Here is a 9,472-nt window from a genome sequence, read left to right as displayed (position 1 = left end):
TACTTTTTCATTAGTTTTGCTTCTATGTTTCCCTGCCACCCTAGCTTGGTCACCTGCCACCCGTGTCTGTGACTGTGTCTTGACCCCACCTCTGACACGGTGCGCAGGTCTCCTGCAAGGGGGAGCGTGGTGGGACCAGTCAGCGTGGACTGCCCATGGCCGCATATCACCACCCCCAGCTGGGAGCTGCCTTTCCCTGTGCGACGTCGGGATTTGCAGGGAGGAATCGTAGTGCCTGGGTGGCCGAAGGGCTGCAGACTCCCTGCTCGTGACTTTGGGGAGCCCAGGGTCGATCCCCGCATAGGCCATGCTGTCTCATCGGCTCTTCCTACCTCTGGCTTTTATTATCATTCCCACTCATGAGTCAAGCTTCTTCTTTTCCTTTTGGAAGATCATTATCTGTTATTTCCAAGTTTGACGGTGTCAGAGTCAAGGGTGCTATAGTCATCTGCATGTTTAGAAGGACAGGCCTCCATGCAGAGAACATGTCTAAAATAACAAGGGCATGCGCAGAGTTCCAGCATCTAGGTCATCTGAAGAAAGTCCAACTGGAAATTGACAAATGGTCTCCATAAGGCCAGGTTGGAGGCTGTGCTTGTCTTCTCCTTCTGTCTCACACTGCTCTGTTGAAAAGTTGTCCTAAGCGCATGAAGAGTTCAGAATTAGAAGAGTACTGTGCTCACAGGCTTCAATCATTTACGCCTTCATCTCTGACAAAATGCAAGTCCTTTCCTGATCCTTCCAGCTACGGAATGCTTTGAATGAATAAAAATGTGTATGAACTCTACAAATCCCACATTTTATGTGGACTCTGTGAAAAGCCAAAGCAATCGTGTTTGAAATCCTTTAGGTTTCCTTGTCTACTATTAGCTCTCTCTTCCGGTATGCCAACTTGTTAATGAGACAGTCCTTAACTCAGTGACTTCATGACAGCCTTCTCTTGCTCTCGTCCCATTCCAAGACAATGTTGAGAATGGACAGATAATGGAAAGACACGCACACAAGCAACATTTTGGGCAAAGGACCCCTGCAAGGTTTATAGTTCAGGAGAAGCGTGGTTCTTTCACCTGTTCAACAACAGACCTGGGAGAACCTGAGCCTAAAAAGTGCGGTTGTGTTGGAAACACAACTTCTCTACCAACAGAAGAATAAAACATCATGGGCACAGCCAGGAGACACTTGCAGAAAAAAACATGAGAGGGGGATTTAAGCCTCTGTTAGCTGCTGTCTGCAGCGTGGCAGAAGAGCTGGGAAGGCCAAACGCATTTGCTGGGTTGTGTCGCAGAGGAAATGAGCTCTTGAATGAGACGTGTGAAGAGAAGGGAAAAAAGAGAGAAGGAGGCTGATAGATAGAGAGGACAAAACCACAGAGGACACGTTCTCTGTCAGGGCAGGGCACATAGTATTTCATGAGCAGTTTATCAGGCTTGGCAAATTGAGAAAGGTACTGCGCATCAAATGCTCTGTGTGAGCAGGGATGCCCAGCTATCTGCACCCAAACCAAACCAAACCAAACCAAACCAAACCAAACCAAACCAAACCAAACCAAACCAAACCAAACCTCTCCTCCACTTCACCTCAGCAGCTCCTTAATTTTCTGCAGAAGGTTTCCCAGAGGTGTCATTAAAGACCTCAAGTAGAACGCTCAGGTGGGTCATCTGGGGAATGTTGGGCTTGGCTCAAAATGCATCCAGAATCTTTCAAATTAGGTGCAGTCACTGCTAGACTACACATTTGCCCTTCATCGTCACAGAGGGTGGGTCCAGAGCATTTGTGATCTCTTTACCGATGTGGGTACAAATCTAGGTGAGATCCATGGAAGCCAGGGATCTTTCGGTGGCATGAGATAAATGCCAAGCTCACCAAGCACAACGAAAGCGGTGATTTCTCTTTTTGCCGTTTCTTGTATGCTGGGGAATGGTCTAAAGGTTTCCTTACAATACAAAGAGAGTACTTCAACTTGCAAGGTGCAGTGCTCTCTCCTTCTCTCTGTCCCTCTCTCACGCTTCTTTCTCTTTGTTTCCCCCTTTCTAGTTTTGTGCCATTTTTCACCTTTTGGAGAGACGTTTAAGAACTGGTGGGAAAACCCCAGGAAAGCACAGCTATTATACAAAGCGATGGCTCCAAGAGCTGCCATGGCACATGAGAGGTGTACTCCATAAGCTGTTTTCCCTTTCTCTCCTTCACTAATGAATGAATCCCTAAAGGTACTTTACCGTATTTCCGTTGTCTCATTTTTCTAGTTTATTTATGGTTTTCCCATTTTTCTCTTTCTTCCTTTTTTCTTTTCTTGTTTTTTTTTTTGTTTTGTTTTGTTTTGTTTTTTCGTTTTTTTTAACTAAGTTACCAAACTGACCAAAATGCAAAGGCCCAAGCTGCTGGTGTCTCCCCAAGAGGCAGACAAGTTCCATGTGTCTCACTTGGGTCACAAGTATTGATGCACCAAATTCTGCAGAATATACTAACCCACCTACAACGCTGGGCTCAGCACATGTCTCACCTAGGTAGTATCCAAACCAAACCAAAGCAAACCAAACAAAGAAAAGTGCCTTATCTCTATTGATGGAGTCTTACCCACGTCCTGAGCTGGTCCCGCAGCGTCGCCCTTTGCGTTTGAGACTCAGCAGAACGCTGAGCCAGGCGCTTGTGCATCCAGAGTCTGCAAGGCGTGAGGGGCATGGCCGTGGGCACTGTCGGGCACGGACACGTGTGGGGACGCTGCCCAAGCGCAGGCACAGCTGAGCTCTCTCTCGCGGAGGACACGGACACACACGTGCAAATGATGGTGGAGATCAAACAGTCTTTATTGGGGGGAGCACTCAAAAGGGCAGCGGCCCCTCGCTGACCACAGGGAGGATCCTTCCCAAGGCATAGGCCACGTTGGTGTAGGTCTCTTCACACAGCGCGTTCAACAGGATGTAGTAGAAGAGCTGGAGGCCAGTCCAGGAGGCAAAGAGCACCACAGCAGCAAGAACGAAGATGACAGCAAACTTCGGGCTGGCAAAGAGCATGCAGAGTGTCCTGCGGGGCAGAAGAGGCATGGGAGACAGGGCAGGGTGGACGCCTCGCAAGCCCCTCTTGATATGGGGTGGAGGGCCCTTTCCAGGAGCCCCACAGGCCTCCTCCCCAGCGTTTCTCATTGCTCCCTCGGGCACGCTGGGACATGAGACTCCACAAGTCTGGGAAAACACCCCGACCCAGGAAAAACTGGCGCTGAGCACTTCTCAGCTGCAAAGCCCACAGCCGGCCAGCAGCTTGCCAGCAGCCTGGCTTGTGAGCCCCACCGGTTGCAGCAGGTGTCCAGCCCACCCCAGTGGCTGCCCAGGAGCGGGACCCGGGGCACAGGGGACGCAGTGGGGACACTCACTGCAGCCAGTACAGGAAGCCGCATCTCCTCGCCAGCGAGTCCTTCTCCTGCAGGTCAACAGAGGACAAGGACGCTTGTCAAGCACTGGTGCATGGTGGAGACAGCTGGAGTTGCACGGTGCCCCTGGCCCCTGCCTTGCGCAGGAGCATAGCCCGTGTGCGGCTGGGACCTCCGTGGACCCTCTCCCCAGGGACACCCCCGCTGGCAGGGGGACAGGGGCTGGCACAGGCTCTCCCGCTTACCAGCTGTTCTTCCACCAGCTCCGGACGTGCCGCCTGTGGTATCTCGGACTCCTTCTTCCTCTGCAGCTGGCTGCGGGCAACGGGGATTGGTTGGATGACTTACAGAGCTCCATGGCCACGCAAGGGGTCCCCTTCCAAACACACACCACCCCAGGCAGGGAAAGGGCTCCCCTGTCACACCGCGTGCTGCACGTTCCCCCCACTCCGGGGCCTGCACCAGCATTGGCAGCCCCATCCTGCGGTGCTGCAGAGACACCCTGGAGACGCGTGTGGGGCCAGGGGCCCAACTCACCAGGCCTCTAAATACTCCTTCTCCTCTTGAAGATTGCTTCTTTCCCGGAACAGCGCCTGGGAGAAGGAAGGGTTGCGAGTGCCTGAGCCCGCTGCGGCCCTCCGCCGATCCCCCAGCCCTTTCCCCCCAGCCCTTTCGGCATTATCTCGGTCTCCCGCCGCACAAAGGCCCCAGCCTGGGCATAGCGCTTTTCCATCTGCTAAGGAACGGGTGCACCATGGGGGTGGCTGAGCCGGGACCTGGACACCCCTGGGCCTTTCCAGCCCCAGGGCCGTGCCCACTCAGGCCTCCTTCTCCCCCCTACCTGCTGCGACTCTTCTCGCTTTCTTGCAGCCTCCTGTATAGCCTGGCACTGCTCTTGGGGGAGGGGAGGGGGTGAGGAGCAGCCATCAGGGCAGCAGGACACTGCCACCAGTGCACTCCCCTGTCATTATGGCCTCCCAGCTCCCTCTGGGCACCTCCTTTGCCCTCACGTCCCCTCTCCTCCCCAGCCCTGCAAGCGCTGTGGGCAGACACAGGGACCCCCACGCCCCACTCGGGACGCAGTCCACGTCTGGACATGGTCCTGAGCAACTGGCTCTAGGTGAGCCTGCTTGAGCAGGGCCACGAGGTGACACAACATGATCTCCAGAGGTCCCTTCCAAGCTCAACCCGTCTGGGATTCGGGGAACTCACCTTACACTGGCCCAGCAGACTCTCCAGCTGCCGGCACTCCCGGTGGCAGTTCTCAAAATATTCCACGGCGACAGAGCTCTGCGAAGAGGAGCCGCACAGAGGCCCTGAGCCCATGACACAGCCCCAGCCACCGCAGCTCGTGGACGTGGGCATGGGAGGGGACACTGACCTCCGTGCTCAGCTGCGTGATGCTGTCCTTCAGCTGCTCCAGGTTCTTTGCCTGCGTGGGGAAAGGAGGGGTCAGGGGCTCAAGTCTCACGGCCCCAGCCCCAGGGGACAAGAGGACAACTCCACACCTACCAGACACCGCAGCATCACCCTTTGCATTTGAGACTCAGCAGAATGCTGAGCCAGGCACTCCCGGAGCATGCGCATGTCTTCCTCCAGCATGTCCATCTCCATGCCTGCACTTGTGTGTTGGGACTCTGTGAGGCGTGAACGGCACGGCCGTGGGCACTGTCGGGCACGGACACGTGCAGAGACGCTTCCCAAGCGCAGGCACAGCCGAACTCAGAGCGCAGAGGACACGGACACACACGTGCACACTGAGGGATGCCCAGAGCCTTCCACTGCACAGTGGACACAGGACAGGTCCTTGGCAACTACTCTCCAGACTCCTGCCCAGCAGCACCGAAGTTCTCCTCCGGATGATTGCCCACCTCCAGGAGCAGCCCCTTTTATCCCCGCCAGGGCACCTACGTCACACACCCACAGTGACATCACAGTGACACGGCCAACACTGCCCATGGTGATGTGGCCACCACCTCCCTGGGGCTGGTGCCAGGAGCTGCTTTGGGGTCCAGCTGCGGCCGCCAAGGGAACAGGGGCACCCACTCACAGGAGTGCTCCTCTAATCGAGCGTGCACGTGATTCGCACTTCTTGGCATTTAGTACATACACCTATTGCATATTCATTTGTTTCTACTGCTTAGTTAATGCATTAAACAGAAATTATTTCCGTAACCCCGCCCTTTGCCGGAAGTCCATCTTTGGTAGTCGAGAGTCTTCATCAGGGCTCCCTAATGGTCCCCAGGGGTCTTTGCAGCCGCTGGTAATTTCCGCTTGGCTTTCATTGCTAATTTTGCTATTACACCATATTTGTCTCTGGGATATGCACCTTGATTCTCTGGCAAAGCATGAGCACGTTCCCCAGCTAAATGACTGTCACCAATCCCTCTTTGACGGTATACATTACGGGTAGATTCTATAGTACAGTTCTCCCCAAAATCAGAGAGCCATACGGTATATTGAGTAGTGGTTAAGATCATTTTCAACAAAGAACGCCAATCATGCGGAGTCAGTACCGAGGAGGAGCTTAACGCTTCTAAAGACTTTACAACGAATGAGGAAGTAACCCCATTTTCTTTAACTAGTGTCTGTAATTCCTTTACAACTTCATAAGACAGCTGTTGAAAGCCTGCAGGTTGCTGTTCACAATAGACCACAGGGCATGCTGTGACCACTTGCCATTCGCCTGCCTTTTTAAGCCTCTTCTCTACTTTTATCCCACACGGTTAAACTAGTGTGCACTTTCAGTAGGAAAGTATCATCTGGGGGGAATAAATCAGGCTCTTGCTCCGGGTCCGTCAGGCCAGGACCAAGGGGGTTGTCGGGCGACTCCCACAAACCATCATTGGTCAAAAGCGTTCGCTGTCGCGTACGAGCGGGGGCTTCGTTGTCAGCCAGCCCTTTCTCCGCTACCGCATCCGTGGTTAGTGCATTTCTGCACGATCAGCAATCCGTTCTACTAGAGTCACCAATCGGACTCCTGATACGTCCCAATCTTGCCTTTGGAACAGTCGCTGAAGGAGACCCAGGCTTTGCCTTTGCTCTAGGGATATCTTCCCTCCCGTGGTTCCCAGTCGCTCACCTTTCCTCGGTGTTGGGTGCGCTGTGATTCCTGTTTCCTGGTTCAATTGGGCTTCGCTACCGGAATGGCTGCTTTCTTTACAGCCGCGCTGGAAGTCCCTGTTCGGGTGCCATTTGTAGCGCATGAGGCACAGACTCTCAGTAAGGCGCAAGAAGAGGCATTTATTACAAACTCAGGCTTGCATTTGTACTTCATTTGCTGACTTGCTTAGTTAGTCGTCGTTACATAAGCAATGCATTTTGTGTTCCCACCAAAGTTACTGCCATAAACACTTTTTTGTCTGTCACACGCTCTTCTTCTGTCCTGGGTCACGTAGCATGCAGTCCCACCGCTTGTTCTCACGCTGGTCGACTTCTGCAGTTTCTCACAAGCCTGATCTCAGCATACGAGCCAGAGTACCTGTTCATCCATCTGGCTGGAGTTCAGTTAGAAAAGTATGCTTTAAAAAAAAAACACCTTGCATTTTCATCTCTTTTTCCTTTGGCATCTCTTTGGTGTTTCTCCAACTCTGCAAAGTGTGGCCCAAGCCAGACAGCATATCAGAGAAGACAGAAGGAACAGGCTGGGGATACTTTTCTTGCCTGTTGTCATTTTTCTACCCGGACACTGTCAAACAGGCGCATTCACAAGTGGACACACGCTTCTGTTCTGAAGAAGACGTATGCTCCTGCAGCAAATTTCTCTCTCTTCTTCCCTTCCAAAGAGGTGTGCTCAGGAGCAGGGTGTTTCAAGATTCTCTGCTTGGTCTGTGCTTTTGGGGTGACTCCTCATGCTGTCTGCTGCTAAACTTGCTAGTTATAGCTCGCCAACCAGACTCTTGGAAACACTCTCTTCTGCTCTGTGCCCCTGAGACAGAAGCGGATGTTTCATCTCTATGGATGAGCGTCACTTCAGGGTACTCGAGTGCAACAGCACCAGAAGAAGGGGAAGAAGGCAGCACCCAGAGAATGTGTCAGAGAAACAGACGTTTATTTGCTTTTGATTCCGCCAAGGGAAGCTGCAGCCCCGCTAGTGCCGCCGACGGGGCCGCCTCTTGCGGGGCTGAGGAGAGTCCTGGGGGGCAGGGTTCCTTCTCTTTGGGGGGCGCCGGGGCCCCCCGGGCCAGCGGTCCCTGCCCCGGTCGGCAGCGGAGGGGCTGCGGCTGCAGCCCCGGGCAGAGGGACCTGCCCCCGCCGCCTGCCCCGGCTCCTCCTGGGGCTGCTCCCGCTGCGCAGGGCCGGGCGCAGATGGAAGGGAGCTGGGAGCCCTGCTCAGGGCGGCCTCCGACGTGCTGGCTTCATCCTCCATGTCGGAGCCCGCAGGGCTGGTGGGGGCCAGCCTGGGGTCAGGAGGGGGGAGGTGGGGCTGGCTGCGCGCCCGTCGTCGTCCTCCTCGTCCCCGTAGGAGCACAGCAGCCTCCAGGCCTCCTCGCTGCACCGCTCCACGATGACCTGGACGAGGCCACGCACCAGCGGTGCTGCATTGTCCTGGAGCCGGGCCTCCATGCGCTGGACCAGGGCCTCCTCGTCCAGCCCGTGGCAGCACAGGGCGTGCAGGATGATCCTCTGTGTTGCCACCGCCAGCCACCACTGCTCCTCATAGATGGCGTCCAGCTCCAGGCTGAGTCAGGGCAGCACGGGCTCCAGGAGCTGCTGGTGTCGCCGGAAAAGCGCTGCCCAGACCTGGGGCAGGAGCCCGTCCACGGCAGCCGTGTCCTCCGTCTCCACAGCCCCCTGCTCTTCCGGGAACGGCGTCCCCGTCACAAAGAACACGGGGGACCCTGCGGGGCCAGAGCGGCTGCTGCTGACCGGGCGGCTGGGAGCTGCGCTGGCCTGGATGCTGGCCAGGCTTGGCTGTGCAGGGGACATGGTGACACACAGGTAGTCGTCTCCCCGCACAGAAAACTTGATCTCTTGCATCTGGCCTCTGCAGAGTGGGCAAGTAGATGTCCTTTGAGCCCAGCGCAGGATGCAGCCCAGGCAGAACTGGTGCTGGCAGGGCTGCACGAGGGCGACGGCCTTCTGAGCATCGCAGCAGATGGGGCAGCTCCGCGTTGTCTCGCTGGCCAAGCTTGTGCTGTGCAGCAGCTTGGGGAGAGCTGAGGAGGAGGAGCTGCTTCCCCTGGCCAGCGCTGGTGCTGCCCAAGGTGTTGGGCACTGCCAAAGGAGAGAAGCCATGGTCATGGGCTGTCGCATGGAGAGGAGGGGAGGGGAGGAGGGGAAGGAAGGAATGCCCAGGCCCCTGGACAAGGACACCCTCCCCGCTCCGCGAGCCGCGTCGCCCACCCCACAGCCAGCCCGGGGGACGTTTCCCGCACAGCTCACCTCCGCTGCAGCAAGTGTGTGCCGCGGTGCCCGGCTGCCTGAAGCAGGCAGGGCCGGGCAAACACAGGGATGGCTCCGCGATGGGAGCGAGTGCTGCCGACAGCAGCCCCCAAAGCACCACCCAGCACCACGAGAAGCCTCGCTCCGACGTCCACACCTCGCAGGCTGCTCCGCAGGAGTCCAGGCACGAGCCAGCCTGAGCCAGGCTCTGCCGGCGCCCGGAGATGAGCAGTGAGGGACGCGAGGTCACACTCCGTGGCTCCATGGTGTCACAGTCCCTTGCTTGCTGATGTCACTCTCCACCACTTGGTGACCTTCCAGCCGGCCTTCCACCCTGCATGTGCACGACAGCAGGAGAAAAAAAGAAGATACTTTTTCACTAGTTTTGCTTCTATGTTTCCCTGCCACCCTAGCTTGGTCACCTGCCACCCGTGTCTGTGACTGTGTCTTGACCCCACCTCTGACACGGTGCGCAGGTCTCCTGCAAGGGGGAGCGTGGTGGGACCAGTCAGCGTGGACTGCCCATGGCCGCATATCACCACCCCCAGCTGGGAGCTGCCTTTCCCTGTGCGACGTCGGGATTTGCAGGGAGGAATCGTAGTGCCTGGGTGGCCGAAGGGCTGCAGACTCCCTGCTCGTGACTTTGGGGAGCCCAGGGTCGATCCCCGCATAGGCCATGCTGTCTCATCGGCTCTTCCTACCTCTGGCTTTTATTATCATTCC

Source organism: Streptopelia decaocto (genome assembly GCF_964273445.1).
Source record: "Streptopelia decaocto genome assembly, chromosome: Z".
NCBI classification, from domain to species: Eukaryota; Metazoa; Chordata; class Aves; order Columbiformes; family Columbidae; genus Streptopelia; species Streptopelia decaocto.
The sequence above is the reverse complement of the archived record's forward strand: the minus strand, read 5'-3'. Positions refer to the sequence as shown.